Source organism: Pinus tabuliformis, chromosome 4_2, assembly GCF_031772625.1.
Source record: "Pinus tabuliformis cultivar Carrire ecotype Pingquan chromosome 4_2, CPIR1, whole genome shotgun sequence".
Lineage (NCBI taxonomy): Eukaryota > Viridiplantae > Streptophyta > Pinopsida > Pinales > Pinaceae > Pinus > Pinus tabuliformis.
In genome coordinates this window covers 822,306,948-822,334,395 of record NC_142304.1, presented here as the reverse complement: position 1 = coordinate 822,334,395, position 27,448 = coordinate 822,306,948, and the positions used below count along the sequence as shown (strand labels likewise).

The 27,448-nt window shown below is 38.9% G+C and overlaps 2 non-coding genes across 2 annotated transcripts; both read right to left on the bottom strand.

Annotated features, from left to right (window-relative positions):
* Nucleotides 1-9,399: 9,399 nt before the first annotated feature.
* Nucleotides 9,400-9,502, bottom strand: LOC149172193 (U6 spliceosomal RNA). The gene has a single exon (XR_016259923.1). It is a non-coding gene; the product is annotated as a U6 spliceosomal RNA (small nuclear RNA).
* A 16,641-nt stretch (nucleotides 9,503-26,143) lies between these two features.
* LOC149172192 (U6 spliceosomal RNA) lies at nucleotides 26,144-26,246 on the bottom strand. Its single transcript, XR_016259924.1, has one exon. It is a non-coding gene; the product is annotated as a U6 spliceosomal RNA (small nuclear RNA).
* Nucleotides 26,247-27,448: the final 1,202 nt, after the last annotated feature.

Here is a 27,448-nt window from a genome sequence, read left to right as displayed (position 1 = left end):
TTCTCTTGGCCAACCAAAAGAGATAAAAATATGTATCTACCAAGCCGTGATATCATGGTCATTTGTCAAGATTTCTTGATATCATCAACAACAACAATCTTCAACCATGTGAGAGCCAAGAACCATAGGAATCCTGCATCATAACTGTTCCACCTGTTCACTGTCAGATTTGATCATTGCATATATCAGTAAGAAGTATCAAGCATCATCATCAATCAGATATACATCAAGTTATAAACAACTTGTGAGGATAAAAAACACTTCTAAATAACATCCATAGACTGTAGTCATCTCTCATCACGACAAAAAAGATACTAGATAATTGTCTGAATCATATCAAATCAGTTTTTCTGAGTCTGTCCCACTGCATTTTTCTCAAACCACATATACGCGACTGTGAAGCTTCGAACTCGCGTATACATGCGACTTGTCTTCATGAAACTTGCGTATGGGATTTAGAACATTGAAGTTCCACACTTCAACTCCCCTAGAGTCTGTTATGACTGTACACTGTGCCATGCCACATTTTTCTGATTGTACTTCCTTCTTCTTCCAAATATTCGAGTGTGATGATGTTTTCTCCTTTTGGTATGGTGCCCACAATTTCCCCCTACATTCCTTTGCTATATGTCCAAACTTGTTACATGTATAACATATTACATGTTTCATATTTCTTCTATAACATTCAATGGCTTTGTGACCAAACATATTGCAAGAAAAACAATATCCCTTAAAGTACCTGGAAGTTGATGATATTTCTGTGTGATAGTCTTGAACCATTCTACTTCTGCATCTTGCTGTAACATGTCCAAGATTATGACATATAAAACATTCAACATTATTCATCTGAGGAAATGAATGACTATTGCTTCCACATTTAAAATATTTTCTTTGAAGAATTTCTTTCCTTGGTTGTTGATGGGGTTGACCTCTAATCTTTTTGTTGAGCATTTTAGGTTTTACATTAGAGTTCCTTAGCTTAGCTTGTGAGCTAGATTCACCTTCAACAACTTCATGGAAACCAAGACCAGATTTGATGGCAGGAGACCTTTGACTACTAAGAATATCATCCAAAATCTTAGTACTATATTGAAATCGTAAAAGCTTATCCTTTTCTTCTAATTTACCTTTTATGATATTTACCTCAACTTGATATTGCTCTTCCTTTTCAAGATACTGTTTCTTCATGATTTCTTCAGTTTTTCTTCCTTCTTCCATCTGTTGCCTTAATTCAAGAGCTTCGTTTTCTTGTTTTTCAAGAGCTTGGAGTAGTTATTCATTCCGCTTATTTGATTTTTCAAGATCTTCTTTTAGAGAGAGGATCTTAGTTTCAAGACTTTCATAGTAACTGGATCTATATTTGAGTTTCTTGATTGTTGTGCTCCTTTCATTTACTTCAATTCTTAATTATGTCACTTCATCCTGTAGCTTTTGACATTGATCTTCCTTTTCCTTGAATTGCTCCCTTACTTTGTTTCCTTCTCTAGTTGAGCTTTTAGTTTGGTAGCTTCCTCTTTGAAGGCACACTCCCTTTTGTCCAATAGATCTTGTTGATCTCTAATTTTGTTTGTGAGCCTTTTAAATTCCGCCTCTATTTGATATCTCTCTCTCTCACCCATAAGAGAAAATTTAGTTGTTTCGCTATCACTTTCATCATCTTCAAATGGATGGAGAAATGTATCACCAGAGGATAAAAAATTCATATCTGATAGTTCTTTTGCTTCTTCATTTTCATTCTGAGGTGATTTTGAATCTAAAGAGTTTCTTCCACATAATCCCCCATTGACTCTCCCACTGTCATAGTTCCTTTGAGATGTCTTCTTCTTCTGAGGAAATTTCTTCTTTAGCTTCTTTCCCATAGTTCTACGAATCTCCTTCAAGCGATCAAGCTTCTACCAAAGGACTTGCTCTGATACCAATTGTTGGAAATAATACTGAGAGGGGGGTGGGGGTGAATCAGTATTAGTAAAGTCAATAATATTTTCTTTTCATACTCAAATTTATATACGCTACTTCCATGTGGGTAACTCACGTGTACATGCAACTGTGCTTAAGGAAACATGTGTATATCCAACAAACTAATGATTCAGTTAATTCATCATATGTTGATATTTAATCTATGCAGCAATACTCAATTAAACATTAAACAATAACCATGTGCAGTTAATAGCAGAATGAACCATCACACATAAGAATCACACATGAACACCAAGATTTAAGATGGAAACCCAATGTGGGTGAAAACCACCTGCTACTGTCGTCTCTATCTTCTTTTAATAATAAGAAAATCTGTTTACAACAATGCACTGGTGTAGACTCATACCAGTACATAGGCTTCTACCTGTAGAAGGCTGCAACCTTCTCTCGTTCTCCAGCTTCTATTAGAAGGGAGCTACAACCCCCTAGCTCTTGTACTAGCCGATATGTTTACTAGTACGTAGGTGCCGACCTACAGAAGGCTACGACCTCTTTCTTCCTCTAGGGACCATGTTTCATAAATTTTCAGATTGGATACTCCTGGAATACAACACAACAATATGAAGGCCACGTTTCATGCAATTTTCATACTGGACCCATCAACAACATTGACGCTCAAAATCAATCACCACAGCAATACAACCATCAACTATATATGTATCAACCAATCACTGAAACTCAATCATTACTTTCTGAATCAACCAAACTCAATCAATCACTTGAAAACCTCTGAACCTCTGACACAACTGAATCAACTATTCGTTCATACTTAGTCAACTTCAACAAATCTATTGGAACAGATAGATCATTGTAGATCAGAACCCAGAATACTGCATCATCATTCAGAACCAACTATGACCTCAAAAACATGCATCAGAGTGTATACGCAACTTGTAATAGCCGAACCAATGTGTATATCCAACTTCATCAAAGCGAACCAACGTATAGATATGCAAATACTTACTTAAAACTTCACTGTACTTCCCGACTTCAGACATACCCAAATCATCACATATAAAGGATAATACATGTGTTAGCAACTAGATCTAGCCCATCAGATCACATAATGATAAGTCCTTATGATCCTGATCCATTATTAGATCACATCCATCATCACTGAAGCAGATCACAATCATTCAATTTGAACATTGTTACCAGAATGTAGTCACCAGAACATAAAGCAAAACCCAGAACTCTGCATCAACAACCATAACCAATTGTAACTTCAAACATCATATTTCACAAGGTATATGCTATTTCAACGTGTCGAACCTGCGTGTATACCCAACCTGCGTGTATACCCAATTTTACCAAAGTCAACTAGCGTATGCATCTATAAATATTCATTCATAATTTTGCAGCTATTCCAGACTTCAGTTATACCCAGATCATAGTATTTATAGTACAATACATGCATCAGTATACAGATCTAGAATAAACATGATCAAACCATATAAAGATAATTCATTCCAAGCCTTAAGATCTCGATCCATCATTATATCTTTTCCTCCATCAACTGCTAAGGTTCCTCCTTGGCTTAGATCAAGTAGAGCATCATAAACCCATAACCTGCATACTGGATCTCACACTTTATCAAGTATTCGAAGCTTGTGTCACTTGGCCTGTTGATCTTCTCCTCCTTATATAGTTTTAGGCCTTTCTCAATACCATGGACCAAAACCACTTAGGACCAATACCTTTGATCAAATACCTAGGGTCAATACCTCGGACCAAATACCATGGACCAATACCATGGATCAAAATACTTCGGACCAATGGTGAACCTACGTATACCTCTCTTTCTTCATTCTGTGAAGTCTGACCTGTAACTCTGTGTTTTTTACCTGCTATACTGTGATCATTCATCTAAGTGAGTTGCATTCTGAAATGATTCCTTGAAGTTTCCCTACATTTCATCACATCTATAAGTACCACTGCCATGCATTCTGTCACATCTAATATCTCTTTTGTAGATTCTTCTAGTTACCATGTACAAGTGAGTTGTTCTGCTACAATTGGTTGCCATCAAGTACAACACATGCATCATAATGCCAATATGATATGAAGGTTGCATTTGCAAAGCTTGAGGAGGAGGAGCTTGCCATGGTTGACCAGATACCTCTAGGGGAGAGGTGGGATGATCTATAACCATAGTTCGAAAGAACTACAGATGGGTAGGATCCTTGAGGAGTCTACCTCTTGGATCAATACCTTACTACGAGAGCCTAGATCAGAAGTATCAGGATGGACCCATGTCATTTGGTGCAGAGGAGTGCCAGAGTGAAATTTGTAGTATCTAGGAGTGCCTGAAACTGAGTAGCGCAGAGCAGAGTTGGTAGCAGTGCAATTGACACAGTGCAAAGTTAGAAAGAACACAAAGGCTTTAGAGGCTCAACGAAGAGAATAGTAGTAGTGGGAACTCTAGCAAATAGATGCATCATGCTGAACACTTTTTTAGCAATTTTGGATGATTTTCTGTTGCTGATGCAGTAGCAGTAATAATTGGAGAAGGTTGCAGTGCAGATGTAGTGTTGGCAATGGTAGTGCTAGTAGAAACATAGTTGCATAACTTATGAGGGTTGCAGTGTTGGCAGTGGTAGGGTCAGTAGCAATACAGATGCAACATTTTTGCAGTAGCTGGTCGGTAGTGATATCAGACATCAACAATGCAGAGGGAGATGTTACAGAGAATGGTGATGCTTCAGCAGGTTGCATTACTAGAGCACATTCCTCGCTAAGATGGAGTGTTTATTTATGGTGCCATGGGATGTTCTCTAAGCCTAAAAATTTGTAGGAAGGCTAGGAAAAATGTATTCCACAACACCCAGAAATCGTTTTGGGAAATTTCACCCGGAGAAGGTTTTATTAAAATAATTAATTATTTTTAATGGGTGCCTAAGTCTAAACTTAGGAAATTAAAATAATTAAAGGGTATTGATCACACTGAGGGTGAAACTTCTAGAAGAAGATGAAGATCGAGTACAAATGATCTGAGCCATTGATTAGAATCTAATCTGGGTCGTTGATTACAAAACTGGAGGATTATAAGAAGGACTTCGATGGGCATTTGGAAAACACATCGAAGAGAGATCAAGCGATCAAATTTCTCAAAGAGGGTAGTGTAGCAATTGCTAGAGAGTCAATTGAGGAGATTTATTGCAGTGAGGGGCAGGGATATTTTGCGGGAGAAGTTTTCCTAGACCGAAGAGTACAAGGTAGAGAGGTAAAAAATTCGTCTAGAGAGGCTGACGCGGGGCCACATAGAGCTATGCTGTGGCAGTGTAGAGCTTCAGAGGGAAATCAAAATTCTACTGAGGAATAATGAGGATCTAGTGCTGGAGCCGGGGTGTGAGACCGAGAGGCCTGAGAGCTGAAGTTTCCAGCTAGCAGAGGATCAAAAGGAGGTGCAGTGTAGTCCCAACAACAGTGAAGCTGTGATTGCATAGGCTAGACGCAGTACTACACAAAGACTGTACAAAAGCAACGCAGAGGCTCACCTCCAATGCATATCAGTGCCGATTCTTCCAGTGATAGGGTGAGATAATCTTTGTATCAGATAATCAATTGGGCTTCCAACAAATTGTATTAAGAAAACTACTGCTTAATAATACAAACCTTCAGCTGCTGCATCGGTGTTCTCACATTGGGTTTTTCCGGGGACATTTGTCCAAAAATAACGGTGTAATGTGTTGTGTATTTCTTTTTTGCTCAGTTTCTTATTTCCACATATAATTTTAATTGGTGAACGCTACAATGTATTAGTTTCGGTATTTGTTGTAGGATGCAGTAAATAATTTGTTCAATAATTTAACAAATAGAAGAAACTGAAGTTCCTGCAATAGAAATTTGGGTCTCCAAATTTTCACATGGTATGAGAGCTGTAGGTGAAACAAGAGAGAAGCGTTAGAAGGTCCCAGCACTGAAGAGAAGGAGGGTTGAAGTGTTGCGTAGGCAACAAATTGAATCCCGAGAGGGATTGTGCGATCCAGGCTAGGAGGGAAAATTTTTCGAGGAAGGTTTCTATCTGAGTGAGCCGACAGAGAGGTAAGACTTCCAGATTGAAGTTTTCTAGTGTCAAAGGGAGCAGCTTAGAGGAGGTTATTGGCGTGACACAATTTTCTGCAATAGTTGCTAGGGCAGAAAAGCGACAGAAGGAAGAAGGAGACAATGTTGAGGGAATTTCTTCCGCAAAGAATTCCTAGCTAGGGAATTTGATTTCTTATTTGCTAAGCAACAGATCTACTAACTCCAGTGGGGAGTGCGTAGGCAAACCCGACAACAACGCAGAGGAGAGAGGAGGTAGTTCGACATTTCATTGACAGAGATGGAAAATCATAGGTTGCGAGATGGTTGGAGGGTGCATCCAACTACGTGATTTGGAAGGCAATGATATCATGTCTTCTGGATGAGCACAATCTTAAAACCTATATCAATGGTGTGGTAGTTGTACACGCAGATCCAGATCCACTCAAGAAGCACAAGGATGAAATGGAAAAGGCCAAACAATTGATCCTTGATGAAGTGAGAGACCATGTAGTGTGTCACACTACCAAAAAAGATACTGCTCGATAGATGTGGGAAGCATTGGCCACGCTATATGAAGGTTCTTCCAAGCAGCTTAAGATGTAATTGGAGCGTAAGATGAGATCCACACAGATGCTGAAAGGGGAACACATTGATCCATTCCTAATGAAGCTTCAGGAAATCCGAGAATCATTGGAAATTGTGGGGTCAACACCTCAGCCTACCGAGATGGTGAGGCTAGCCTTAAATTTTATTTCAGAAGAATTGCAAATATTTGTTCAGAGCATCCTTGGCAGAGAAATATTTCAAGATTGGGAGGGAATGTGGTTTTCTCTTCAATAGGAAGAGATGAGGAGAGACTTAGTCAAGTGCAAACTTGATAGTAGCAACATCATTGGAACGAAGCCCAAGGAGGAGGAAGAGAATGCAACCCTTGCATCAGAGGGGCAAGAGGAGCAACAAAAGAAGAAGAAATATGTCTTGAAGATCAAGTGCTTCTAGTGTGGTGAACTTGGTCACTACGCTACATAATGTCCTCTCACGAAGAAGGATAAAGATGAGAAGCATGATCTGAAGGCTGTATCTGCAAAGATCGAGGAGGAGGAGTTTTCCATGGTTTCCTAGATACCTCCAGGGGAGAGGTGGTGTGATCTATAACTGTGGTTCGAAAGAACTACAGATGGGTAGGATCCTTGAGGATTCCACCTCTTGGATCAATACCTTGCTACAAGGGCCCATATCAGAAGTAGTAGGATGGACCAGTGTGAGTTGGTGCAGAGGAGTGTTAGAGTGACAATTGTAGTAGCTAGGAGTGCTAGAAACTGAGCAACGTAGAGAAGAGTTGGCACAGTGCAAAGTTAGAAGCAACACAAAGGCTTCAGAGGGTTAGCACAGAGACTAGCAACATTCAGAACTCCAACAAACAAATGCATCATGCTGAACACCTATTCAGTAATTTTGGATTATTTTCCATTGTTGATGTAGTAGAGCAGCAGTTGGATAAGGTTGCAGTGAAGATGCAGTGTTGGCATTGGCAGTGCCAACAAGAACACAAATGAATAACTTATGAGGGTTATAGTACATATGTAGTGTTGGCAGTGGCAAGGTCAACAATAATACAAATGCAACATTTTGGTAGTAGTGGGTGGGCAGTGATGTCATAAATCAGCAGCTGAGAGGGAGATGTTACAGAGAAGGGTGATGCTTCAGTAGGTTGCATTACTAGAGCACATTCCTTGATGAGAGGGAGTGTTGATTTTTGGTAGCATCAGATATGCTCTAAGCCTCAAAATTTGCAAGGAGGCTAGGACAAATGTATTCCACAATACCCATAAATCGTTTTGGGAAATTCCACCCAGAGAAGGTTTTATTAAAATAATTAATTAATTTTAATGGGTGCCTAAGTCTAAACTTAGGAAATTAAAATAATTAAAGGGTATTAATCAAACTAAGGGTGAAAATTCTAGAAGAAGATGAAGATCGAGTCCAAATGATCTGAGCCATTGATTAGAATCTAATATGGGTCATTTATTACTCAACTGGAGGATTATAAGAAGGATTTCGATGGGCATTTGGAAAACACATCGGAGAGAGATCAAGAGATCGAATTTCTCAGATAGGGAAACACATCAGTTGTTAGAGAATCAATTGAGGAGATTTCTTGTAGTGAGGGGTAGGGATAGTTTTGGGGGAAGTTTTCTTAGACCGGACAATACAAGGAAGAAAGGGCATAAACATGTCGAAAGAGGCTTCAACAGGGCCACGTAAAGTTATGATGTGGCAGTGCAAAGCTTCAGAGGGAGATCGAAATTCTGCTGAGGAACAAGTGGGATCTAGTGCCAGAGCTGGGGTGTGAGACCGGGAGGCATGAGATCTGAATTTTCCAGCCAATAGAGGATCAGAAGTTGGTGTTGCACAGTCCTAGCTACAGTGACTGCGTAGGCTTGATGCAGCACTATGCAGAGGAAGTGCAGAGTCTCACCTCCAACACAAATTAGTGATGATTCTTCTAGTGATAGGGTGAGATCATCTCACTACTCTTTTTGTCCAATTTCTCTCTGGGCACCCTACAATCCATGAAGAGGTGTTGAATTGTTTCTTCCTCCATTTGACACATGACACATCTAGAAGGCCCTTGTATTCCTTTTTTTTTCTTTTTTCTTTTTAAATTTTCATAGGTTAGAATTTTCCCTTTAAGAAGAGTCCAAATGAAAGCTTTGATTTTAGGGAGGCATTCCGTTTTCCAGGTTACCTTCCATAGACTCTAGTCTTGTTGGTTTTGCTGTTCTTGGAGGACGTTATACCCTGATTTCACTGTGTATTCCCCTCCATTTGAGTCCCACACAAAGTCATCCTGATCCTCTCTGTTTATGGGAGCTGCTTTTAATAAGTGAGATTTTAGTTTCTCCCATTGACCTTTTAATCTTTTTGGAATTGTTGGTATTTTCCATTCAAGCCAGTTATCATGACCCCACTCAGAGATTGAATATAAAGTATTTATCCTTCTCTCTTCCATCCAACAATGGAGTCCTCTTAAATCCCGTTTAAGATTTAGACTATCTCTTCCCATTATTCGATCCTCCCAAATTGCAACTGTTTTTCCATTCCCTGGATTTTTAGAAATTTGATCTCTTATAAGGAGAATTATCTTCTTTACAAGTTTCCAAACTTGTGCGCAAGACCTGACTAGAATAGGTTCATTTATCAATTTTGTTCTATGATGATTTAGATATTTCATGGCTAGAAATTTTTCCCACTAGTATTCCTTTCCACTTATCATTCTCCAAATTATTTTTATCCCTAAAGCAATGTTCATTTGGCCTGGTAAGTGGATTGCTAGACCTCCTTTTTTATAAGGGAGGGTGACTTGCTCCCATCGTACTAGACTGATTTTTTCTTAAAAATTTAGACCATTTCTCGATTTGTGCATGTCATATTTGTGTAGGGGCCATGCTAATCTAATCTATATCATTCCAATTTTATTGGATGTCTCCGAAGAGACAGTTGGGATTCCAAGGAATTGTATTAAGAAAAATATTGCTTAATAATACAAACCCTCAGCTGCTACATCGATTTTCCTTCATTGGGTTTTTTCGGGGACATTTTTCCAAAAATAAAGGTGTAATGTGTTGTGTATTTATTTCTTGCCAAGTTTCTTGTTTCTGCATATAATTTTAATTGGTGAAGGTTGCAGTGTATTAGTTTCAGTATTTTCTGTAGGATGTAATAAATAATTTGTTCAGTAATTTAACAAATAGAAGAAACTTAATTAGTTGTTGTAGTAGAAATTTGGGTCTCCATTTTTTCATAATACACATTGCAGTTGTATGAACGATGAGTATGTTCAATGCAGCTAGTATCTTGATGTTATATGTATCATACTAGCCTAGATTGGTCTATGTCGACGATTATGGTTATTATATTTAGGTATGAGTTGATATATTTGTGATATTTTGTTGTACTAGTATGGTCTAACTTGTACATATGGGATAGCCTCCCTTGAGATACATTAAGGTATGAGTTCTCTTATGTATTCTACTTGGTGCTTGAATGGTTGATTATGTTGTCTATTTGGTATTTGAGTGTTTGGTGTCTATTATGTCGTCTGTTTGTTGTTTAAATGTATAATTAGTTGCATGATATGAGTATGTGTCTATAAGATCGCATGAAGAAATGATCTTGTTTTAAGATGGTTGTACTAACACATATGTGTTGAGACAATTGATATGTACTTGAGTGTAAGTAGGTGATAGTTGTAGCATTATGTATTATGACTGATGGATGTGAGTTATTTGTTGATTATGACATGGTTTTTAGACTTGGTAAATGTTGATTTCAAATTGATAGATATGTTATCTTGATATTTGGAACATGTGGCTAACATGTGTGTTCAGTTACAAGACAACGTGCTTGGCACAAGGTAAGATAACTGGTATATTGTTATATTTGTTTATACATTGATAGTTATGTGTTTATGGAATTATGTTAGACAGAATTGCATGGTAAAGAGACTGCCATGAAATCTTGAAGAAGGATTGGGTTGAGATTTCCCTTGGAATCACTAGGAAGCCATGGGATTGGGTCATGGTATCTGTTGTTAGTCTTGTGCTTTCAGTCTTTTGTGATTTGTTTATGTATAGTGTATGACCATACCACTTTGTTTGTGGTGTTGTATTGTTATTGGTTTTCATGGTTTTATTCTTGTTTGTTTCTTGTTCTTGTATTTTATGTTTTGAGGGGTCTTGGGAATTGGTTTGTGAAAGAGGAAAGTTGATGGAGCTGAGGGAGAGCTGAAGGAAACCTAGAATGTAATGTAAGACCTGGATGAAGCTCAGTATGTGTATAAGGGAAACTGAAGGCAAGAATATGACAACCAGTTGGATTGGTGGGGTCCATTGAGGTAAATGGACAGTGACATGATAGTCAAGAGAAAGGTAATAGGAAAGGTAGAGTAAATTGATTTGAGGCATTAGATGCCTTGGCTACATTGGGAACTTTTGGTCTCAATGTTGTGCATGGATAAAGGAAATTCTCTTAACCTTAAAATTATGATATTTGGTAATTATGTTGTTCTCATGATTACGGTGATGCCTATATATGTATGTACATATGCTATTGTCTGATAGGATCGTCAAGAATCATGATTATTTTATGCATATATTTATATGTATATACATATGTATGTATGTTGTTGTTTGACAGGGTCGTCAAGAATCATTCTTCTGGAGGAATGATTGCTTATGTAGGTGAATGGCATGAAGAGGTTCTTGGTTTATGATGAATCAAGTGGGAAGAGTAGCCCTCATAGATTTATGGGGTTAGTATCTTGTGCATATGGTTGATATGATGTGTTTGTACTATGTATATGTTTATGTTATGGACATGCTATGTTGCAGGATACATCAACAAAGTGAAAGAAGTGTGACCTGCGACATGTTGGGACAAGCATGGACAATGGAAGTACACTGTAAGTTAGGTTGCCTGGTAGAGACAATGTTTCTTTCTAGTGTGTAGTACTATTGTTGTGTATCTGTTGTACATGATGTACCCATGGTGTTGTGTGCATGTTTCATATATAGTGTTGTGTGCTTGTTGCATATGCAATACTGTATACATATAGTGTTGCGTGCATGTTGCATATATTGTACTCTATACATATGGTGTTGTGTACGTATAGTATATGCAGTGCTGGATATAGATGGTGCTATGTACATGTTGGTTATGCGGTGTTGTGTACATATCATACTGTGCACATGTTGGATATGTGTTGTTGTGTACATATGGTGCTATGTACATGTTGTATATGTAGTGCTATGTACATATGGTGTTGCGTGCATGTGATACATGTGGTGCTATGTACATATGATGTTGTGTGCATGATTGTACATGTGGTGTTGTGTGCATGTGGTGCTGTGTACGTGTGGTATTATGTACATGTGGTATTGTGTACACATTTTATAGGTGGTGTGGTGTACACGTTGTGCATATGGTGTCATGTACATGTGATGTTGTGTACACGTTGTGCAGGTGGTGTTGTGTACAGGTGGTATTGTTTACATTTGGTACTGGTGTACATGTGGTATTATGTGCATGTAGTACATGATGTGTTGTGTACATAGGGTAGGACGTATGTGCATTGTGTAGTCGTGGCATCGTGACGTGTATTTGTTTTGTTGTACTATGTGTATTGTGCTATAGACTGGATGTAGGAGTATGTATTGTGTTGTGTTATACAATGGGTGTAGGTGAATGTGTCATGATGTATATTAGGTGTAAGTGTATGCATTGTGTGGTGTTGTATGCTGTGGGTGGATTTATGTGTTGTGATGTACATTGTGTATGTATACATGGTTGAAGAGAAGGTACTGGGTGTTTGTTGAGTGTGGCAACCAATCCGATGTGTGTACGGAAAGGAAAAAGGATATAGGTAGAAGCTAAGGATTGATTAAAGGATAAGTATCGATATTTTCTTTTAGTTTCAATTATACATGTGATTTATGATTATGCTTTATGATGATTGTATGCGATTCATGGTTCTTGATTTATGATGGTTGAGTTTGAGCTAACCATATGTGATATGTTTATACACGATGATTTGGTCAAGATACTAGTTTGACTTGCTGTGACAGGAAGTGGACATAAGTGCAAGTGTACCTTATTAACAGGCCACCAATGAGGTATGATTTGGATTTATTTCAATTTGTTTTAATCTAATGGCAGTTATGTGCTTGGTACAGGAAAGCATGGAAAATGCCCTTTTGGGTGGTTGAAACCGACTGCAAGGATTAGCAACAATAACAAAAAGGAATTGGAACATGCAACAATATGTTGATAAAACACTTCAGGAGTAGGGCCATTATGGGACACTAGTACCCAATAGTGTCCATTGATTTCCATGAACATGTTATGACCAGTATGATGGTTTTGAGGCAGGGATATGCCTTGGTTTTTGGACATTCCTATGCAAGGAAACCTTACCAAAGGAGGGATTGCCCAAGATAGGGGATGGCTGGGAACTTGGAAGGTGAGTGACTGCATGAAAGGGGGTGGCCAGATTTCCCGAGGGACTGTGTAGCAGAGAAGGAAATACCAGAGAATGTATTTGTTTTGGTCATTAACATTTCCAGATGGAATCAAAAGTACATTAGGAGTGCGCCCTACAACGATGAGCCGGTAACTATTCACTGAGAGGAAAAATTGAGTAGGATTGTGGCACTAGAAATTGGATGCAACTTTGACTTTGGTAGTGGATTTTGGAATTCCCAGGAAGGAGGTGAATCTTGGTAAAACTTTTGAGGGTGAAGGTGCGAGCCTCTGGATTCCCTTGTTGATTGATACAAACATTATATCCTTTTATTTTCAAGTTAGAGAAAATGTGCATATGTGTATATCATTATAAATACTGTATCGAGCTGCATTTATAAAGCTCCATAGAAAGTATGGTTATTTTCTGGTTGAAGCAAATGTGCATAATTATATGTGGTTGTTATTGTAAATATCGTAATGAGTTGTGTTATAAAGCTCCAATGCACAAAATGATTGTCATGATTTCAACAGAGGTCATTGTAAATACTACAACGAGCTAAGTTAAAAATCTCCATGGGTAGTATGTTCTACTTTTCAGCGGTATTGTTGGTTGTAGGTGTCATTGAACATCGAGGATGGTGTTCCCCTAATGGGGAGGGTTCTATAACAACACTGGTAAAAAATTCATGTAATATATATATATATATATAACCGAGGTCATGGGACATGTATTCCAAGTTGAATGTTGGGAAAAACATCCTAGTGGATGTTCATTTCGATTATTATGGCTAAAGGAAATTTGCAAAGGATTTGAAAAGACAAAGTGGCATTAATTGACATTTTATTTATGAAAATAAAGGAAATTAGGAGAAAAGGAAGGTGAAAGATGACATGTTGCATGTGAGGAGGAAAATTAAGGAAAATTACGGAAAAATGAAGAAATTAGAGGTCTCATTGATAAAAAGGCTTCTGAGGATCAGTCGGTAGCTTTTGAAATTTCTATGGTGGAGCTCTCTCTCTATTTTGTCTCTCACACTCTTGGACACTTAGACTTTTCTTGGAGCACTTCAACATTGGATTAAGAAAAGCAAAGGAAGGATAAAGAAGGCAAAGGGAAGCAAAGATCAAGAAAGGAAGAGCAGGATCAAGCATCTATAATGGGATTACTTGCAAGTATCGATTTGCACGTGTGATTTCCTTGCTAGATTTGGCATGCATGGTACATGCATGTGTGTATTTGGTTGTCTTGATGTCATTGGCATGGGTTTTGCTAGGTGTGACAATGTTCTTTAGTCTTGCCTTTCCATTTTCAAATATCCATGGTGTGATGGTGGTTTTTCTTATTTGGTTAAGTTGGATTTCTAGATGGTTTTGAAACTGAGTGAGGTGGTCTCTGAAAGAAAGAACACAAGGCCTAGGAATCCCTAGACCAGAGAAGGTGACATTGCGGTAAAGCCAGATTTTGTGTACCTCGGTGGGCCTAGGAATCCTCAACTAGTGAATGGTGGCATATATGGTAAAGCCTAGAGGTGTGTGCCCTTGATTAGGCCTAGGAATCCTCGACTGGTGAATGGCAGGATATATGGTAAATCCTGGATGGTGGAGTCTTGATTTGGCCTACGAATCCTTGACCGATGAATGGTGATATTACGGTAATCCTAGAGACTAGGAGGCAAATAAATTCCTCATGATGTAGGTGGATTAATCTTGTGGCATCCATGCTTGTGTAGGGCCTAGTGATTTGGTGGGGATTGCGGAAAAGCCTAAGGAAAATTGGATTGGTTTTATTGTGAGTTCCACATTCATGCTTGGAATATGGCATGGGGATGATTGGCTAGAAGAAAGAATTGGTTCAACCTAATCTATGGTCGGGTGGTTCGTGGAAGTCCCCGGCTTGGTTGGCTTGTGCATATGTTAACAAGAGCTATTTTCCTCTTTTGTTCTCTATGTAAATGTACTTGTTATTATGTGGCTTTAATGGTTGTTATATCATTGATATATATCTAGTTATTTGCTGGTTAAACATGTTTTTTGATAGTGATGATGTATGGATCTCATCATGTTTTGATTGGTAAATGAATGTACAATGAATATATGACCTAATAGATGATAGTGCATATATTGTGATAAGGATCAATGTTTATTTACAAATCTCAGATAAGTATGGGACCCCTATTATCAGATATGTTGTTATGACCTATAGATTACATATTTGTGACATGTTTGACGAAATTCCTATCATGACTAGTCCTTGTTAGGTAAAGTTCTTGTCTAATATTTGTGTGGAAGGATTTGTCCTTGTGTCATTCATGGTTCTAGAAAGTTTCAATAAGTTATGGGAATAGGTCTAGATCTTAGCCTAAAAGGTGGCTTAAATCCTACAGTTGTAGGCACAAAACTGGGTGAAAAAGACTACAATAACTCCCTTGTAGGAATCATGCATGCGACTAGAGTGTTTCAGTCGAAATCAAGCAGTGTTGTGCCAACTTCTGGGAGATCAGAGCACTGAAAAAATAGGTCTAATTTAGGGTTTAGGCACCTTGAAGGGTGTTTTAGCCCTTGGGGTCCCTATACCACCTAATGGGGAAGTCATTAAGGTTTTTGGTTTGTCGATTCCACTTCCTTAAGGTGATCTAGGAGGCTGAATAATATCATAGTAACTCTTCGTCACATGTTTGCCCCGGTAGGCTAGTAACTTGGGTAAATGTGGGAGGAGGGCGTTACAAAATTATTGGTGGCATGCCCAACAACAACACACAAAGCACATGGAGGAGTAGGCTTTGGAGGGTTAGGAGGAGCTAGAGTTATTTTGGGTTCCTTGTATTTGGTTCCCTTTTTCTAGGCTTCCCCTCCCTCACCAAATGCTCTCACAACAAGATTAACTTCTTTTTGAGGCTATTGTGGAAATGAAGAAAAGGAAGGGGAAGGAAAAATAGGTTGAACCAGGGTCAAAGTTGTGTAAGGTTTGAGTCGATTAGGAGAAGTGTTTTTGGGAGGATCAATGTACCAGATTGGGATCCCCAAGGTAATGTTAGGTAAACTCAACATAGTCATGACATGGGTAGAATAAATTCCAGGGGGAGGGAATAAGAAAGGTATTTGACCAGAAGGGTAATGACCTGGGGGAATTGCTCCCAGATGGTTAATACCTCGGGGAAGGGTTCCGGTCTGGGAGAGATACCAGTAGATGGAAATGAGGCTGTAACAACCCTAGTTAAAAATCCATGTAAAAAATTATAAGGCCATGGTCATGGGACATGTATTCCAAGCTTAATAGTGGGAAAAACATCCTAACGAGTGTTCACTTTGGCTTATTATGGCTAAGGAAATTGGCAAAGGCAAAAATGGCATTTTCGCACATTTATTTATGAAAATAACGGAAATTAGGAGAAAAGGTAGGTGAAAGGTCACAGGTAGCATGTGAGGAGGAAAATGAAGGAAAATAATGGAAATTGAAGAAAATAAAGGCCTCATTAATAAAAAGGTTTATGAGGTTCAGTGCGTAGGCTTGGTCAGCGTAAGATTGGTCAATTTAGTTTTGGAGCTCTCTCTCTCTCACTCTTGGACACTTAGAGTTTTCTTGGAGCACTCTTGGAGACTGTGGCATATTTGGATTTTTGAAGCAAGAAGGCAAAGGAAGAGTGGGAAAGTGCAAGAGGACATCGAGATCAACAAATACAACAAGTTTTTCTTGCAGGTATCGAGTTGCATGTATGTTTTCCTCACTAGTTTCGGCATGAATGACACATGCATGTGGTTTCTTGGTTATGATCTGTCACTAGCATGGAGGAATGCTTGGATTGACAATGGATTTCCTAACCTTGCCAATTCCTAGATAGCCATGGATACTGTGGGTTTATGTCCTTGTTTTGTTTTGGTTAGTTCTCACGTTTCCTTAGCTTAGGTTGAGTTACTAGTTCCTAGAGCCTTGGTTGGACAAATGCTCTGGAAGCCCCGTAACAACTTAGGTTGAGTTACTACTCCCGTAGTCTAAGTTGGTTGGACAAACTCTTTGGAGCCCTTGGTGGGTTGAGTTGCTATTCCTGGAGCCTTGGTTGGACAAATTCTTTGGAGCCTGTCGGTAGATCTGGGTTGAGTTACTAGTCCTGGAGCCTTGGTTGGAAAAAACGCCCTGGATCCCTCGATGTCTAGGATAGAGACTAATATGATGATAGTTTTGTGATGTCCGACCATGAGGTGGAATCATTGTTTTATGGGTTGAGGTGGATGGCCTCTCGAAGTCCTGAATGGTTTTGGATTGATGTGTTCTATGAGATCCCACATTCATGGTTGGAATATGACACAGGGGTGAATGGCTGAAGAGAGATTTGGCTCAACCATTCTACGGTCGGGTGGAATGTGGAAGTACCATCCCGGGATTGGATTTTGCATCATCAATATGAGGTTATTTCTCCTTGTATTTCTATGAGTATTATAATGGATTATATGTGGTTTATATGGCTGTGATTGCATTGGTATTTCTTCTGCTATTATGCTAGTTATATATGTGTTTTATGACATTAGATATGTATGGTTCTCATCATATTTTTACTTGTAAAGGAACGATCAATGTATCTATGACCTAATGTATGAAATGGTAGTTAATATGTTGAGGCATCAATGTCTCATAGAGAATCTCTGATAAGTATGAGACCCCTATGCCCATATAGGTTGTTTACACCTATAGATTACATATTCGTGATATGTTTGATGAAATTCCTGTCATGGCTAGTAGGGGTCCAGTCAAGGTCTCATTCAAATGATTGCTTTTGCACTTCCATTTCCTTGTTATTTGATTGTTCTGGAGGTATCATGCAATTTTGGGCAGTGACTTGGGCTTTGGGCCCGAAAATGTCGCTTAATTCCTAGGAAGGTTGGCACATAACTAAGAAAAAGAGTCCCTGTATGCTGGCTTGTAGGCCTATGAGAGTGTCCAAAGGTCCTTGGATATTGACATTCCCATAGCATGAGAGCGTCCAGCGGTCAAGTAGTCTAAATTGTCAGTGGGACCTAGGGGCTGGTTGGAAGAAAGGTTGGGTTGGTTCTTGAGGGTCCTAATGCTAATGTTGGATGTATGTATGGCATGTTTCTATTGGTTCCACTTCTTTAACATGAATTAGGAGGTCGAATCATATCATAGTGGCCTCTCGCCGCATGTTTACCTTGGCTGGTCGGTTGCTTGGGTAGTTGTGGGAGGAGGGTGTTACAGAGTTATATCAGAGCATAGTTCACCCCTCAAACTGCATGGGAAGTGTGTGTTGGTTATGCATTAATGCTGGTTGCACATTTGTTAATCATCCTTGTGGTCTATATTATTGTTGCATGTGCATGGTGTTGGTCATGGTTGTAGTGATGTCACAATGTGAAAGAGGATGTTATTGTTGTGAAGTGTGTCGTCATGATTGCATGATTGGTTATGCATTACTTGCATGCCAGTTTCATGTGTTCTTTATGTTTGTGTACTATGTGCTTGTTGTGTTTGCATGATGTTGATCATGGTTGTAGTGATGTCGCCATGTGAAGGTTGATGGTGTTGTTGTTCGGGTGTGTTTGTAAGGAATGCATGTCGGTTGTACATGAATTTTTTATGCATGTCAGTGTATATATGTTGTTATGCATGCATTGTGAGGTCATTGTATACATTTTATGTCATCATGATGCTATTGGTATGTTATGATGCTAATGTGTTGGCTGACATAAAACGAGAGATGCAGACCATCAAAGTGAAGTTGTAGCATTGAACCTCAAGGAAAGAGAATGTTGCCATACATGTTGTATGTTGGACATGCAAGTATGTAGGTTAAGGATTGTTATATTGATGTTATGGTTACATACATGATAGATGCTAGTTGATTAGTGTAGTCATATGCAAATGTGTCAGATATTTATGAATGATGGTAACCTGTGGTTGTATGCATTGCTATTGTTGTTATATGTTAGATAACTTGAGGATTAGTTTATATGTAATTGTTGAGTAGGTTATAGGTTAACTTGTTGTTGTTATATGAACCATACATTCTTGTTCGAAACACATCGACAAATGAATTTTGATGTGATTTTCGTTGAAAACTCTCCTCAATAAAGTTAGCTTCATGATTAGGTTATATTTTGTTGATGTGCATGATATATAACTTGTTGTTGTTATATGCTAGTGATCCAGGTGGATGTTGGTGGCCACCCACCAACCCATTTGGACCCCCACAATTGTCTCTTTCAGTCTTTTCAGTTTCCTAAATTGTAGCACAGTTTACTATTTTTAGCAGTTTTTCGGGTCCTGAACTTCCGGAGCCGTTTTGAGGCCCTAAACGACGTTTTTTTGGGATTCTGGGGCAACATAGGTCCATGGACCGATGTTGCCTCCCAAAGTGGTAGTACTCGGATAGATCTTTCTAACGAGCTATCGTACGCATCAAACGGAGATCGTATGCCGAAGTTACGACCCCAGGAAATTGATGTACCAATTTACCCAAACGGGGCCCACAATTTGGCATTTCATCTTCTAGGGGTTAGGTTTCGGGATGTGAAGGGTTTTCCATTGTTTCTCAACAATAAATAGGCCTTCGAGCCTCATTGTAACTCAGTTCGGAACAGTTCAGAGGCATGTAGCCATCACATCTCTTCTCAGAGATAAGCTACCATCGCCCTAGCTGGTTTATTTCCATTTCTGGTTGTAAGCATATTTCAGTATTTTCCATTAATGAAATGAAGTATTATTTCCGCTGCATCTTTGTGTCTATGGTTATCTCTGTAATTTGTTACGTTCCTGTTTAAATCCGGATCAGTGGTATCAGAGCGGTCAGTTTTTTTCTCTGTTTTTCTTTGCATGTCCCCAATGAGGTCGGGATATAAGGAGTTAGGGCTTGAACTGGTCGAACGTTTGCAAGACCAGCCTCGCAAATCCCGACGGCCTCCCATGGCGGATGAGAAGAAAGACGAGGGGGCAGGAGATCCTATCAAAATCTTGCTCGAAGAAGCGCTCGAGCGGCAAAGGAACGTGATGATGGATAGCTTTGCGCAGATCCTTCAGCGGCTACCCAGAGGCGACGCATCGGCTTCCAACAGCGACTCTGGAAACGCCACGCCATTTAAGGTACAAGTTAATTTTGAGATCCCCATCTTTGAGGGTCAAATAGACGCAGATGCCGTAGATAAATGGTTAAATCTGCTAGATGGGTATTTTTCTGTTCATGAATTTTCAAGTCGGGAAAAGATTGTTTTCGCTCTTCTCAAAGCAGCCCCCCACGTCAAGGACTGGTGGGAAACCTACTGCGAGCAGAAGGATGAAAGTACAGGCTCACTATTTTCAGCCGCACCCACTTGGAATGACTTCCGGGATGCCATCAAGGAGCAGTACTACCCTGTCGGAAGCTATGAGGACAAATACATCAAATGGACCACACTGCGGCAGGGACGGGACCAAGATGTGCCAGAGTTCACAAACATTTTTCTTACCCTTCGCACACAGTTGGGTATCAAAGATTCTGAGCTGCATCTGGTACTCAAATACCGCAGCTGCCTACACAGATACATCCAGGAAGAGATGGTGTTTTTGAACATCCCCTCACTCGGCACAGCATACCGATACGCTGTCAAAATCGAGCAAAAGTTGAAACAAAAGAAGCGAGATTTTGGATCTGCAAATCCGAAGCCCAAAGGACAAAGCCAAGGCGGGGTGACCCAAGACAACCCGTCGAAGCCGCAAGAAAAGAACAATACCACGAAGCCGAAGAAGGACACAGGAAAGTGGTGTGAGTTCCACAAGAGTCCCACTCATAACACAAGTGAGTGTCGGACCAAGCAGTCGCTGGTGGCCGAGTTGAAGGCTTCCGAATCAGATGCATGTTCCGACCCTGAGCCAGAACCCGATAAGGGGAATGGCAAAGGGAAGCAGATCATTGATACAGATCCATTCCTAATGAAGCTTCAGGAAATCCGAGAATCATTGGAAATTGTGGGGTCAACACCTCAGCCTACCGAGATGGTGAGGCTAGCCCTAAATTTTATTTCAGAAGAATTGCAAATATTTGTTCAGAGCATCCTTGGCAGAGAAAGATTTCAAGATTGGGAGGGAATGTGGTTTTCTCTTCAATAGGAAGAGATGAGGAGAGACTTAGTCAAGTGCAAACTTGATAGTAGCAACATCATTGGAACGAAGCCCAAGGAGGAGGAAGAGAATGCAACCCTTGCATCAGAGGGGCAAGAGGAGCAACAAAAGAAGAAGAAATATGTCTTGAAGATCAAGTGCTTCTAGTGTGGTGAATCACTACGCTACACAATGTCCTCTCACGAAGAAGGATAAAGATGAGAAGCATGATCTGAAGGCTGTATCTATAAAGATCGAGGAGGAGGAGTTTTCCATGGTTTCCTAGATACCTCCAGGGGAGAGGTGGTGTGATCTATAACTGTAGTTCGAAAGAACTACAGATGGGTAGGATCCTTGAGGATTCCACCTCTTGGATCAATACCTTGCTACAAGAGCCCATATCAGAAGTAGTAGGATGGACCAGTGTGAGTTGGTGCAGAGGAGTGTTAGAGTGACAATTGTAGTAGCTAGGAGTGCTAGAAACTGAGCAACGTAGAGAAGAGTTGGCATAGTGCAAAGTTAGAAGCAACACAAAGGCTTCAGAGGGTTAGCACAGAGACTAGCAACATTCAGAACTCCAACAAACAAATGCATCATGCTGAACACCTATTCAGTAATTTTGGATTATTTTCCATTGTTGATGTAGTAGAGCAGCAGTTGGATAAGGTTGCAGTGAAGATGCAGTGTTGGCATTGGCAGTGCCAACAAGAACACAAATGCATAACTTATGAGGGTTATAGTACATATGCAGTGTTGGCAGTGGCAAGGTCAACACCAATACAAATGCAACATTTTGGTAGTAGTGGGTGGGCAGTGATGTCATAAATCAGCAGCTGAGAGGGAGATGTTACAGAGAAGGGTGATGCTTCAGTAGGTTGCATTACTAGAGCACATTCCTTGATGAGAGGGAGTGTTGATTTTTGGTAGCATCAGATATGCTCTAAGCCTCAAAATTTGCAAGGAGGCTAGGACAAATGTATTCCACAATACCCATAAATCGTTTTGGGAAATTCCATCCAGAGAAGGTTTTATTAAAATAATTAATTATTTTTAATGGGTGCCTAAGTTTAAACTTAGGAAATTAAAATAATTAAAGGGTATTAATCAAACTAAGGGTGAAAATTCTAGAAGAAGATGAAGATCGAGTCCAAATGATCTGAGCCATTGATTAGAATCTAATATGGGTCATTTATTACTCAACTGGAGGATTATAAGAAGGATTTCGATGGGCATTTGGAAAACACATCGGAGAGAGATCAAGAGATCGAATTTCTCAGATAGGGAAACACATCAGTTGTTAGAGAATCAATTGAGGAGATTTCTTGTAGTGAGGGGTAGGGATAGTTTTGGGGGAAGTTTTCTTAGACCGGACAATACAAGGAAGAAAGGGCATAAACATGTCGAAAGAGGCTTCAGCAGGGCCATGTAAAGTTACGATGTGGCAGTGCAAAGCTTCAGAGGGAGATCGAAATTCTGCTGAGGAACAAGTGGGATCTAGTGCCAGAGCTGGGGTGTGAGATCGGGAGGCATGAGATCTGAATTTTCCAGCCAATAGAGGATCAGAAGTTGGTGTTGCACAATCCTAGCTGTAGTGACTGCGTAGGCTTGATGAAGCACTACGCAGAGGCAGTGCAGAGTCTCACCTCCAACACAAATTAGTGATGATTCTTCTAGTGACAGGGTGAGATCATCTCACTACTCTTTTTGTCCAATTTCTCTCTGTATCAGATAGCCAGTTGGGCTTCCAAGGATTTTTTTTTTTAACACATTCGGATATTTTTTTATATTGAAAAAGAGAAAAGGAGAAAGCTCCTTATACATTCGGAAGGAGGCTGGTTCAATTGTAGTGCACAAAATGGGAGCGCAGTCCCAACATCCGCACTTGCAGCCTTAGTTCTATAAAAATCCAATACTAGTATGGCATATTGCCTTACAAACTGTCCTAGGAGAAAAGTATATTTGCACTGCATTATACGAAAGACAGGACCACCAAAACTGATTTACTGATTTCTCTTGCTGAGGGTGACACTTCTTGCTATTCCTGGTGGATGTTTCCCCTTACTGGCTTTGATTGAGGGTCTTGATGTACTTGACTATTTCTTCAAGATGCTTGAATTTGTCTTTTATATCTTCTATTTCATCTCTCTATTTATCTATGTCTCTTTGCATGTACACATTGGCCGTTTTCATTTTTGCCCTGAGGTCCTTTAAAGCTTGGTTAAACCTTCTAATCATGAACCTATTGGCCCTGCAATTTGGGCAACTATCGTTCTTTTCTGCTCTCTCTAAAGGATTGCTAGCCGTTGTATTGCTTTGAGTTGCTGTAGAGGATGTGTCTTTTTTGATCCCTGTGATGGCCCTATTACTTTGATGTGCTACGTTTTTTCCTCTGTTCTTGATGGCAAAGTTGTGGCTAATGGAGTCTACTTGATGAAAGATCCCCAAAGCTCTGAGAGAACGAAAAGAGCACAGACCCTGCTTTGTGTTCCAATAATAATTGAAGGAGTTGTCTTGAGATGAGTAGCTAGCTAGAAGATACTGATTATGCGAAAGGTAGAGGGTGTTTAGAGAATTTGAATCATAGAAACCAGAAGATTGAGGACGCTTGGAAGATGATACTGCTCTCAAAATGAGGGTAATTCTTAAGAATCGAAACCTATGAATTAGATAGAGTGGGGCAGCATGGAAGAGGAGAAGAGCTATTATGAGATTTTGAGTGTTTGGATTAGGAGTGAGAGATAAACTGAAGGTGCAATCACTCGGGGAAGAGCACTAAAGAGTGATTAATGAATCATCAGGAGGACTACAGGCAAGGGGATACAAAGAAATATGATCATTTAATAGATAGCCTGAATGTGAATAAGTTGGACTTTCTATATAACGAAACTGACTGTGCTCTTCGACCAATTTATTGACCTTAGAGTGGAACATTAACCTACTACTATAGGTGAATATCATGATGTAGATCACCTTTGCACTTGTACAACTACCCGTTATATAACACCTTGCACTTGTGTGACATTTTCAATCCTGAAGCTTGTGGCTGATATGACTATTATCATCTTTGCTCAGAGGTAAAGGATGCCTGTGATCCTTGTCAAACATGCTATGAAGATTTTTGGGCATTGAGTTGATTTTGTGCTCTGTGTCTTGCAGATTACACTTAAGATCCACTGATAACAAATCTTCTTTGTATTCTGTAGACAATCTGAATCTGGGAATGAAGATTTGATCATCTTTATCTTTCCTTTTGTTATGCTTCTTTCCACTTTCTCCTTTCTCACTCCTCATCATAGTTGTGGAAATCATGGTATGTTTACTATATAGACTTCGTTGTTTTCCTTGACAGTCCCAACTGATCTTTCAAGTGCTTTGTTGGCATAATTATCTACTTCCTTGTTTTGATTTCTCAACACATGATTGAAAGTTATTTTTCCCAGAATTTGTATATTTGATCTGATCCTCTGACAAATTTTATTAATAGCGAAACTATTGAAGTCATTTTCATTTACCATTGTTGCTATGATGATTGTTGAGTCTCCTATAATTATAGGGTCCTTGATCACAAGTTTTTTTAACAATCTTGTGCCTAAGAGAAGGTTGTATGCTTCCGCCTTGTTGTTTGTCATTTCTCTAAGACTCCATTCATAAGTAATAATTGTTTTCCCATTTGGGTCTGTAATTACTCCACATATACTTGCTTTTCCTGGATTATTCTTTGATGCCCCATCAAAAGAAAGATTGAATCTTTTTTGTTTTTTCCTCCATTCTTCCAATTCTTTATTGTCCAGCCTTAACTTCCAATTCATGGCTGTGAGAGTTTTTTTTTTTTGCTGTTGCTTCTATCTTTTTTTATAATATTCCTTTGCTGTACCAATCTTTCTCTTCTTGCTGTAGGATGTTTTGATGCACATTTGACATTCCATTGGAGCTTATTATTTCTGATACTAGACTCCATGTTTTTGAAAGAATCTTGCCTATTCTTGGTTTTGTTCTTTGAATATACATTTGTTTCTAGCTAGCCAAATTTGCCAGCATAGAATTGAGGGGAGGCAATTCCAGATCCTGCTTATTGTGGCCTTGTTTCTCTTTGAATACAGGTAGCTCTTCTCCCAAGTTTTATAATGTGTTGACAACGGATTTGAAAAATTTATATTTATTTCCAGCAGACTTGTTATCTGGGTCCATCATTCTCTGGCCACCCTACAATCCATGAAGAGGTGTTGAATTGTTTCTTCCTCCATTTGACACATGACACATCTAGAAGGCCCTTGTATTCCTTTTTTTTCTTTTTTCTTTTTAAATTTTCATAGGTTAGAATTTTCCCTTTAAGAAGAGTCCAAATGAAAGCTTTGATTTTAGGGAGGAATTCCGTTTTCCAGGTTACCTTCCATAGACTCTAGTCTTGTTGGTTTTGCTGTTCTTGGAGGACTTTATACCCTGATTTCACTGTGTATTCCCCTCCATTTGAGTCACACACAAAGTCATCCTGATCCTCTCTGTTTATGGGAGCTGCTTTTAATAAGTGAGATTTTAGTTTCTCCCATTGACCTTTTAATCTTTTTGGAATTGTTGGTATTTTCCATTCAAGCCAGTTATCATGACCCCACTCAGAGATTGAATATAAAGTATTTATCCTTCTCTCTTCCATCCAACAATGGAGTCCTCTTAAATCCCGCTTAAGATTTAGACTATCTCTTCCCATTATTCGATCCTCCCAAATTGCAACTGTTTTTCCATTCCCTGGATTTTTAGAAATTTGATCTCTTATAAGGAGAATTATCTTCTTTACAAGTTTCCAAACTTGTGCGCAAGGCCTGACTAGAATAGGTTCAGTTATCAATTTTGTTCTATGATGATTTAGATATTTCATGGCTAGAAATTTTTCCCACTAGTATTCCTTTCCACTTATCGTTCTCCAAATTATTTTTATCCCTAAAGCAATGTTCATTTGGCCTGGTAAATGGATTGCTAGACCTCCTTTTTTATAAGGGAGGGTGACTTGCTCCCATCGTACTAGACTGATTTTTTCTTAAAAATTTAGACCATTTCTCGATTTGTGCATGTCATCTTTGTGTAGGGGCCATGCTAATCTAATCTATATCATTCCAATTTTATTGGATGTCTCTGAAGAGGCAGTTGGGCTTCCAAGGAATTGTATTAAGAAAAATACTGCTTAATAATACAAACCCTTAGCTGCTGCATCGATTTTCCTGCATTGGGTTTTTTCAAGGACATTTGTCCAAAAATAAAGATGTAATGTGTTGTGTATTTATTTCTTGCCAAGTTTCTTGTTTCTGCATATAATTTTAATTGGTGAAGGTTGCAGTGTATTAGTTTCAGTATTTTCTGTAGGATGTAATAAATAATTTGTTCAGTAATTTAACAAATAGAAGAAACTTAATTAGTTGTTGTAGTAGAAATTTGGGTCTCCATTTTTTCATAATACACATTGCAGTTGTATTAACGATGAGTATGTTCAATGCAACTAGTATCTTGATGTTATATGTATCATACTAGCCTAGATTGGTCTATGTCGACGATTATGGTTATGATATTTAGGTATGAGTTGATATATTTGTGATATTTTGTTGTACTAGTATGGTCTAACTTGTACATATGGGATAGCCTCCCTTGAGATACATTAAGGTATGAGTTTGCTTATGTATTCTACTTGGTGCTTGAATGGTTGATTATGTTGTCTATTTGGTATTTGAGTGTTTGGTGTCTATTATGTCGTCTGTTTGTTGTTTAAATGTATAATTAGTTGCATGATATGAGTATGTGTCTATAAGATTGCATGAAGAAATGATCTTGTTTTAAGATGGTTGCACTAACACATATGTGTTGAGACAATTGATATGTACTTGAGTGTAAGTAGGTGATAGTTGTAGCATTATGTATTATGACTGATGGATGTGAGTTATTTGTTGATTATGACATGGTTTTTAGACTTGGTAAATGTTGATTTCAAATTGATAGATATGTTATCTTGATATTTGGAACATGTGGCTAACATGTGTGTTCAGTTACAAGACAACGTGCTTGGCACAAGGTAAGATAATTGGTATATTGTTATATTTGTTTATACATTGATAGTTATGTGTTTATGGAATTATGTTAGATAGAATTGCATGGTAAAGAGACTGCCATGAAATCTTGAAGAAGGCTTGGGTTGAGATTTCCCTTGGAATCACTGGGAAGCCATGGGATTGGGTCATGGTATCTATTGTTAGTCTTGTGCTTTCAGTCTTTTGTGATTTTTTTATGTATAGTGTATGACCATACCACTTTGTTTGTGGTGTTGTATTGTTATTGGTTTTCATGGTTTTATTCTTG